Source organism: Cupressus sempervirens, chromosome 5 (assembly GCF_028749045.1).
Source record: "Cupressus sempervirens isolate cs-2001-9-10 chromosome 5, ASM2874904v1, whole genome shotgun sequence".
NCBI classification, from domain to species: Eukaryota; Viridiplantae; Streptophyta; class Pinopsida; order Cupressales; family Cupressaceae; genus Cupressus; species Cupressus sempervirens.
Window position 1 is genome coordinate 124120063 of NC_143122.1, and position 9495 is coordinate 124129557.

At 33.6% G+C, this 9495-nt stretch overlaps 1 pseudogene; it reads left to right on the forward strand.

Annotated features, from left to right (window-relative positions):
* LOC149554820 (putative prolyl 4-hydroxylase 7) overlaps nucleotides 1–2999 on the forward strand; it is a 28313-nt pseudogene extending 25314 nt beyond the window's left edge.
* Nucleotides 3000–9495: the final 6496 nt, after the last annotated feature.

Consider the following 9495-nt stretch of genomic DNA (forward strand, 5'->3'; position numbering starts at 1 on the left):
GCAGTAAGTGCATTGTTGATGGACAAATCTGGTAGGAGACCACTTCTAATGGTATGAGTTAGGACTTGAATATAGAATAGTATAAGGAAATTTACTGTGTATTAATTTGAACAATAATAAAGAAAACTTTCTTCAGATTGTTGTAGGAGGAATGAGTATTAGTTTCCTTATTGTTGGATTGTCATTCTACATACAATAATTACACTTTCCTATCATTATAACACTTTATGTCCACTAAATCAATTTAATGGCATTTAATTTCATTTACCTATTGCTCATGCAAAAGAAAGTAGCCATTTCTCTTGTTAAATCATCTAAGACTATAAAGGGAATGCCATTGTTGTGTCAATGTGTTTAAAAGAAAATTTTAGAGTTTTGAATAAGAGTTTAGTTTAGCTCAATTGTTTTTATAAATTAATTTCTAGTCATTTTGTTAAAACCCTTGTAGAGAAGGATAGTATAAATCTGTAAGATCGTCTTATTTCTATAGGGGTTTGAAATTGAGAGGGGATCGTTATTTAGAGGCTAATTTTTTTGTGATATTGCTATTATGATTTAATTGTGTAGTTTTTGAGTCAAATTCATTGATCTATGTTTCACGAGTAGCGATTGGCACTAACCTATCTAGTAAAGCATTGGGACTTTGGCTGAGGGCACTCATCCCAGTACTACTTCAAATTAGAACTCACTCAACTACAAAATTTTGTCCATGGTTAAACCCACTCTGATTAATTTTGTAGTGAATTTAATTGTATGAAGTTTATTTATTTTGATTATATTTCATATCTATTATTGAAACAAAAGAAACATAAGAAACTAAAGTAAAGATCCCATCTTTTACAAAGTATGGAAACAAAATTAGACCTGAACCATGATCATAAAGAACACAAAATATATAAAAACCTGCAAGATGTAAAGAGATAATAAGAAGCACAATAATGAAATGAGCCTAAAAGACATACATCGATTAAAGAATTAAAGGAGAGTGCATATGACATATGACAAGAGTAATTGGATCTAATCAAAAGTCAAACCAAATACTCAATGAGTTGTCGCGAGTCCACTCCCATGAACCTAAGATGAGATATCAAAATGAAATGAAAAAATCTACTTTTAAAAACTCCTAAATGGTGACTACTTGAATGAACAAGTGTCATACATGTATGGAGAACCAATTAGAATTAAAATTGTAAGTGTGATTAAATAAAATAAATATACTAACAAAATCTAGTATTAAGCACTACTAAATTAACAAAGAATCAATCCCTAGCCTACTGGAGACCCCACCAAATTTGAAAGACTTAGAAGCAGCCTCTTGTTTAGTATGAATTAGAATATGTGAGTTGGTCAATTGTTTTTGTGTTTGTTTTTTTTATTGTGACATTGGTTTGTTTTGGTTAATTTTATACTTTTCATTAGTTAAGAAATCTAGTAAGGGGGCTAAGGGCTGACCTTTGCACTATTAAATATTTCCTTACAGTCAAGAATGTTAACTTTAGGCAGGAGACAAGTTAGAGAAATCAATGGTGGCAAACGATGAATAAGGGAAGAGTATTATGAGTGAGATTCAAACAAGCTCAAGAATGTTCTTAAATAAATCTCAAGTATGTTGGGCTCATCCATCAATCAAAGCCTGATTTTAAAATGTAGAAAAATATGAGACTATTCATTATAAATTAGTTGGATGAAATTTTAAGTAGGCACTTGGGCTTTAACAAACATCCATATTATAAATTATATTGATTAAGATCATGTAATAAGTAGATCTTTCCTGGCTTATGTTTACTCCTCTACAAAGGTTGTTTATTGGCATTGCTTGTACATTTTTATTAGGATGACATTGTTGCAAGGATTGAAGATAGAATAGCAGCCTGGACCTTTCTTCCAAAAGCTAATAACATGTTGAAAAATGGTAGTGACCTAAGTCTAATTCAAGATGTATTGGTAAAGATTCTTTTAAAGAACTTGTATCATTCTGATGATGATTACAAAATGTTGTTCCATTTTTATAACATTGTAAATTCTTATACAACTTCTTATGAAAAAAGAAATTCATTACCTAGTTTCATTGAATGTAATTTTGCTGGTTCAGGCCAACCCCTTCCCACTTTATTTAACCAAGATTTCAATCATGAAATGACCTCATAAAAATGTAAGCCCTAATTTTTCTAATACTATAAAAGATCTTGTTTGTAAGTTTCTTTCATTAATATTTCTTTTATGGTGTTTTTAGAGAATGGCAACGTAATACAGATTTTACATTATGAAAATGGCCAAAAATATGAACCTCATGTTGATTTTTTCCATGATAAGTTTAACAAAGAGGTGAGTGGTCATAGAACTGCCATAGTGCTCATGTATTTATCAGATGTGATCAAGGTGGGTGAGACTATTTTCCCCAATTTAGAAGTTAGTTTCTTTGCATCAAACACCCACTTTATGTGGTTAATCCATATCATAAAATGTAAGTGAGCTCTTACAAATATTATTCAATTATCTTTGTTGGGTAGTCAAGAAAGTGATGACCAATTAAAAGACACTTCTTGGTCAGAATGTGCCAAAGATGGATATTCAGGTATAAATACTTTGCAATTTTTTTGTTCTCCAAATTAACACTGACTAAGCATTCATGTTTACATTTAATAATTTTAAGGGTGAAAGATGAAGTGAAGCTTATATTTTTTATTTTTATCAATATAATTTATTTTCTAATTCATAGTCAAAACTAAAATGATTTGTGAGATGATTGTAGTACAAGTGAAAAATGAAATTCATGTTGCTTTTTTAATACAGTGAAGCCAAGAAAAGGTGATGATATTATGTTCTCCAGTCTTCTGCCAAATGGGACAACTGATGAAAATAATCTGCATGGAAGTTGTCCTATTATAGAAGGAGAAAAGTGGTCTACTACAAAATGGATACATGTGAAGGCATGTGACTTCATTAAAATGGGCACTTCTGATGAATGCCTTGATGAAAATGATGATTTTGCTATGTGAGTTGTTGTTGGGGAATGTATGAACAACCCCACCTATATGATTGGATCTCCACATTTTGATTGGATACAAATTTACCCCCTACCTCAACATCTTTCATTTCTTAAATATTCCAACACGTACAACAAAGTCAAGAAAGATTGTTAGAAACAATCTAGTACACAACTTCTAGTCCACATCAATAATAGGTAGACAACTCACCCACCATTTGGGGAGGTGAGTGAGAGTCTACATAATGATTTTTTCCACCTTTGGACAATTTCAAGCCTTACGTTCAGTAGGGTCCCAACTACAAGAGGAATGTGGAAGAGCCCATTTTGAGAGAGAATCAACAACAATAATTTCTAGATATTGACAATGTTTTATCTCAACAGTCAAACCTTGATGTGAATCAAGAGCAACAACATTTAGAGAAGGTTGCACATGACTAGAGTGGACCACATCAACAACAAGAGGTGGGGTCAAATGAAATGTCCCTTTACTGATTTTTTATGATATTTCCAGCCTCAAATCTGAACTTTAAAATCAAACAACCAATATAACAAAGATCTGCCAATTTTCCAATAAAACCCAAATCGGGTATGTCCAAATTAGTGCCAAAAACTTCACAACTTCACAAATTATTAATAAATCTGAAAATGGACATTTTTACAGAGATTTCAGCAGCATAACAGCCTACAAAATGACATTTCCAGATTTGTATAGCCCTTACACAACAGATCACAAATGTAGGGCAAAACTATGCTCAATCGGGCTCCCGAAATTAACACAAAAAATGCCCGGAAACACCACAAAACACTCATAAATTATCTCAGAAGTTTAATCACGACCCAATACATATATTCAGCTCTATTTTAACATCATAAAGTCTGAAATACAACAGCAAACCAAACTGATATGAAACACTCAACTGAAAACCCAAATTCAAACCAAAAACAACTCCGAAAACACCCAAATCGGCACTATTCAGCACAAGGGCAAACTCTGTATGAGCATGCACATGGAATGGCTTCAAACTCCCGTCCTTAGCCTTCCTGGAAACCTGCAAACTCCCGTTCTTGGGTCTCCTTCTCCACAGGTTTGGCAGCCTCTGAAGAACAACAAGAAAATTATCAAGAATCAAGATGTAGAATGAGCCCAAAATGCCTCCAAACCCCTTTTAAAGAGGGCATAACCCTAACTCACGTCCAAGAGGGGTTAATAAAATATAATTTAATAATAATTTTTATTTATTAGTCCATTGGTTTCCAAAGATTAACCCTTTTTTCCGAAATTTCACCTTTTTGGAGCCTGCCTGCCTTAACAAAGTTTATTTTTTTTTAATTATTTGAATAGGGGACATGACATCAAATCCATTGAGCCACAAAAGGCTAGTTCAATAGAACCATAACATTGGGAGGAATCATCATTACCCTATGGAGAGTCATTAGAGGAAGAGTTAGATGCACAAATAGTCAAATAATTATCATTTGCGTCCCTCCAAAAAGTGACAACACCTCTTTGACATGCAAAAAGATAATCTATAACCAAATATCCTATGGAGAAGCATTGATGACTCCAAAAGGGGAGGTCCTAAAAGGTTCTATAGGGTCTTGATTTAATTAATGCATCAACTAAATTATTAATATTTAGAAATATATCTATCCTCAATGTACTAGTTGGGATTTCTTATGATGCTTAGAACTTATTTTACATCGTACATTGATCATAGTATGTTGTTTAAATGCATCGTTAAAAGTGTACCTTGATTCATATTTATTCAATATCATGTTTTCAATACCTTGGATCATGCTTTATATGTTGCTTAGAGTTCTAATTCAATATCACACTTTAACACATTGCTTATGAATAATTATGATTTGGTGTTAAGCCAACCCAACTAAAAGATTAGGCTTATGAACATATATGTATGCTTATTTTATTTGGTGTGACTTTTGGATGAGGGGAGACAGTTGTAGTCACTTCTTCAGGAGATATACACAATATCACACTCCTCCTTCTTTGCATGTCATGAACATTTTCTATGATCCATTATCACCTTGTCTTTTCTAGATCATTGTTTCAATAATGCATTATAGAGTATGATCCATGTTCTTACAATCCATCGTTAGGATTATTATTATTTTAACTCATTATATTGATGGGTGTTTGAACTCTTTGAAAATCTTTATTATAGACCAAGAAAGTAAGACTGCCTAATTTGTTTTTAGATTCAGTTATTTTTATCATTTTTTCATATCAATATTTTAGATCATGTTTTATGATCTACCATCACAACTTTCGTGTTCTCTAACTTCCTATCTTGATCATGATAGATAATGGATATGCACCATTGCCATAATGTCTTGTTAATAACTCATAAATATTGATGCAAAAGAGATTTATGAAGTCATATCAAAATCTTTAAAAATCATTAAATTCTGAGAAAAATAGTGTACACTAAGTAAACTACTTATAAACAGAATCTTTATTTGCTCTGAATTTTCATTTTTTTAGTTGATTGTGTATTTTTGTGAACTCAAAATTAGAGATCATAGCTTTATCTTTCATCATAACTTTTCTCCTTTCTAGCTCATTATCTTGTCCGATCCACTATAAACCTTACCACACTCATATGAAAAAGTCTTAATTTGTATCTTAAATTGGAAAGCTTGTAGACTTGATTGCAGGTATCTCCAAAATTATATTTATGATCTAGCATGACTTTTTGTTTCTTTTCAAGCTCACTATACGAAATGATACATCATGGCAGTTCTCTTGTTCACTAATTCACTGTCTAGATTATAGGTTCTAAAATATGAATTGTAAAGTCGATGCAAAAATGTTATACACGGTCAAAGTGAATTGTCCTCATTCTATTCATTTTGTTTTGGTGTTTATTTTATAGGAAGAGTATTTGGGGTCATTCAATATGATGACATTCTAACTTGTATTTTTTCAAAACTTGTTTAAACTAACCAGGTAAAAATGAAGCTTAAAGGTCACCAAAAGAAAATTACAGGCTTGGCATTTTCACACACTTTGAATGTATTGGTATCTTCTGGGGCCAATGCCCAGGTTTGTCTTCATTTTCTATATCCATTGCCATCTCATTTTGTACATTCACATGTTTATAGCTTAAAATTACTAAATGTTTGGCCAATGTTTTGGCAGCTCTATTTCTGGAGCATTGATAGATGGGAGAAGCGAAAGTCAAAAATTTTACATGTGCAGACAGGAAGATCATCACCACCAGTTGGGGATACAAGAGTATAGTTCCATAATGATCAAGTTCACTTGTTGGTTGTTCACGAGAGCCAGCTTGCTATTTATGATGCTTCTAAGTTTGACCATTTGCATTATGTAAGTCTTTGTCAGCAATTTAGAATTCAAATTTAGTAAGTGATAATGATATAAGCTACCTTCTCTATATGAATGTAAACTAATATCACATTTGTTTGTACTACAGTGGACACCTCATGATTCTCTATCTACTTCCATTTCAAGTGTGCTATATTCATGCAACAACCTTCTCATATTTTATGATTTAACTCAAAATATATACTTTGATTATTCATGCAATGTTTATCCTCTAGTAATTGCATCACATCCATCTGACTCAAATTAGTTCGCTCTTGGAATGATTGACGGAGGAGTTTATGTCATTAAGCCTTTAGAATCAATAGGAAAGTGGGGTGCGGGACCTCCTCCAGATAATGGTACCGTTGGATCAAATCCAACATTAAACAATCAAGGTTTAGAACTAGCTCCAAGGTAGTTCATCATATTAGAACATGGCAAATGGTGCCTTGTACTACCTTTTTATTTTTATCACTTATCTATCTGCAACTCCACAATCGATATTGATGATAGTCTCTTACCCTCACCATTCTCCTTTCGATATATCAGTCTTGTAACCTGTATATATATATCTTCAAGAGCATGGTGCTTCTTTGTGCATAAGTTTGAGCTTTTAGAGAAAATCATTCACTTATGAACATTCCATCAAAGATGATGTATACTGAGGAATTATGGCTTTTCTAGCTATTAAGTGGAAGTTTCAAATTTTTTGAACATTCAAATAACTTTACTTTTATTGATGCAGTTGAACTACGAGTGCCTTTTGTGTTTTTGACAAATGGTAAGCTTTCAACTTTTGTGAAGCCATTACGAATGCAAATGAACTACAACTGGTGAGGTGTCAATTTTAAGGCAATTTTTGTTTCTATAGTACAATTCAATTGCTAGAAATAGGCTCAGTGATTGATTGTGTTTTAATATTATGTCCTAGATACTCTTGCCAAAGAATTGATCAACAAGCAGCCAAATAAGGGGTTATAGTTATATATGCGCTCTTATGATGATGTGATTGGGACTGTAAGTTTTTTTGTCACATTTATCTATTTGAAAAATAGAGATTAGTTAGTGTTATTGGCTTTCATTCCTGATAAATAATTATTTCCTAATTTTATTTTTCCCTATAGTCTTCACAAGCAACGGTGTCTCAAGAACCAAAATTTAGACAGGTTGTGCCAATTATTGCAAAGGCTTTGCTCTCACAGGAGCCTTTTAAACTATACAAAATTTGATTCTAAAGCACAATTGCTTGGCAAAGACTCAAGATATCGTGCACATTTCTTCCTCCTTCTCATTGTTTTGTATGAAATAAATCATGTGATATGAACGAAACAATGGTGTGGAGGTAGAAATGTGCATGATACCCTGAGTCTCGCACTGAGCAATTATGTTTTAGAATCCAATTTTGTGCAGTTTAGAAGGCTCCTATGAGAGTAAAGCTTTTCCAATAATTGGCACAGCTTGTCTAAATTTCTACCAAGCGTTGGTCTCAATTTTGACCAACATGTCTTCCCTTTTCCATTGTATGTATGGTACCACCGTAGACATTACGGGGTCTTGGTCGCAATTTCAATGACAGTTGAAAGGGATCTTGGTCACAATTTTGATGATGGTTGGTCTTTTTTGTCGTCAAACATTTGGCTTTACCATCAAAAAAGTCAAGGGTTGTACATCAAAATTTTGACCAGCAATGGACGCAAATGAGGAAATAAGAATTCAAGCTAGACTAAGGAAATCAACGAAACTTGCGTCGGTAAGTTGACCTTTTTGAGTCAAATTTTTGATGCATAGTTACTGTGATGAAAAATCGACTAAAAAAGATCAACGACAGGTTTAGTCATCTATTCGACCAATTCTGGTCAAAATTTTGACCTTTTCTCATCAAAATTTAGGGATAAATTTACTAGTGGGAGGAGATGACAATGTGAGGAGAGCTAAGGTAGAAAGTATAAGAGGTCAATTTGATCAAATGAAAATGTTGCACAATATAGTGAAAGAATCAAAGAAAGTTTAAGTGCAATCAGAGCCTCAAGAGGGAAAATAGATTATGTGATAGGATTCAGCAAGGTACTCATAACTCTTCTTCCTGTTTATGTAATTAGTGTGTCAACTATTCAAGAGATGAGATGTGATCCTAAAAATGATATAACTTTGGATGCACAGGTGGAAAACCTTGTAGGATTTGAGCAAATAAGCCAATCAAATCCACAAAGCCTTCGAATCCCTGCATGCAAAAACCTGTCATAGAAGAAAAAGACAAGAAGAGGCAAGGGTTTGCTAAAAAATGGAGATAGAAGAAAAGTTGCTCTCAAATGAAAAATGCATAAGAGATAATGAAGAAAGTACAATGCTCATCCTTATAAAGGTGAGATAGAAACCCTAAACTAAAAAGCTAGGTTGCACATTATTAATTAATAATTAATTAATAATGCACCTACAAGATAGCTTAAGCAAAATAGAGTAATAGGCAACTTAATTAATTAAATCAAAGTGATTTAATTAATAAGTGCAAACAAATAATTACTCTAACACCCCCCCTTAAGCGAAGCTCAGGAGGTAAGCTAACCTAGCACAGCTATGAAAGCAAGAAAATTGGGTCCCGGCAACAAGGCCTGATCAGGTACCCAATCACAACATAATCTCTACAAAGAGGAGAAATAGAGAAAACCACATGGGAAAAACCCTACTCCAAAAAGAGATAGCAAAGAATGTTCCAGAAGAAGGAACAAAGAGATCAGAAGAGAATCACTGAAGCATGAAGAACCGCAAAACTCTGTCAAAATGTTGATCTGTAGAACCTCCATGGAAATAGAAGGCACGAACCGAGCGCGTCTATATGGTAGATGATCCATCTCACCGAAATGCATAGGTAGCCAGCAACTGCAATCGCCTAGTATGTAGGATCAGGTACTAAATACGTAGCTCACACCAACGAACCATCAATCAAAGAAGCATAGAACAACAATATAACCTCCCCTTAAGGCAGGTGAGGTGACAGGCAACTGAAAAGGTGGGCCAAAAAATCTCCTACAACATAGGAACCAGACACATCGAGAGTGAGGTACAGACACCAATAAAGGCACGTGTCATCGACACTGCATGAGGCAAAAGAGAGAGAGGGCCTACAAGCGGCAAACAACTATCCCCCCCATGGCACTTTATA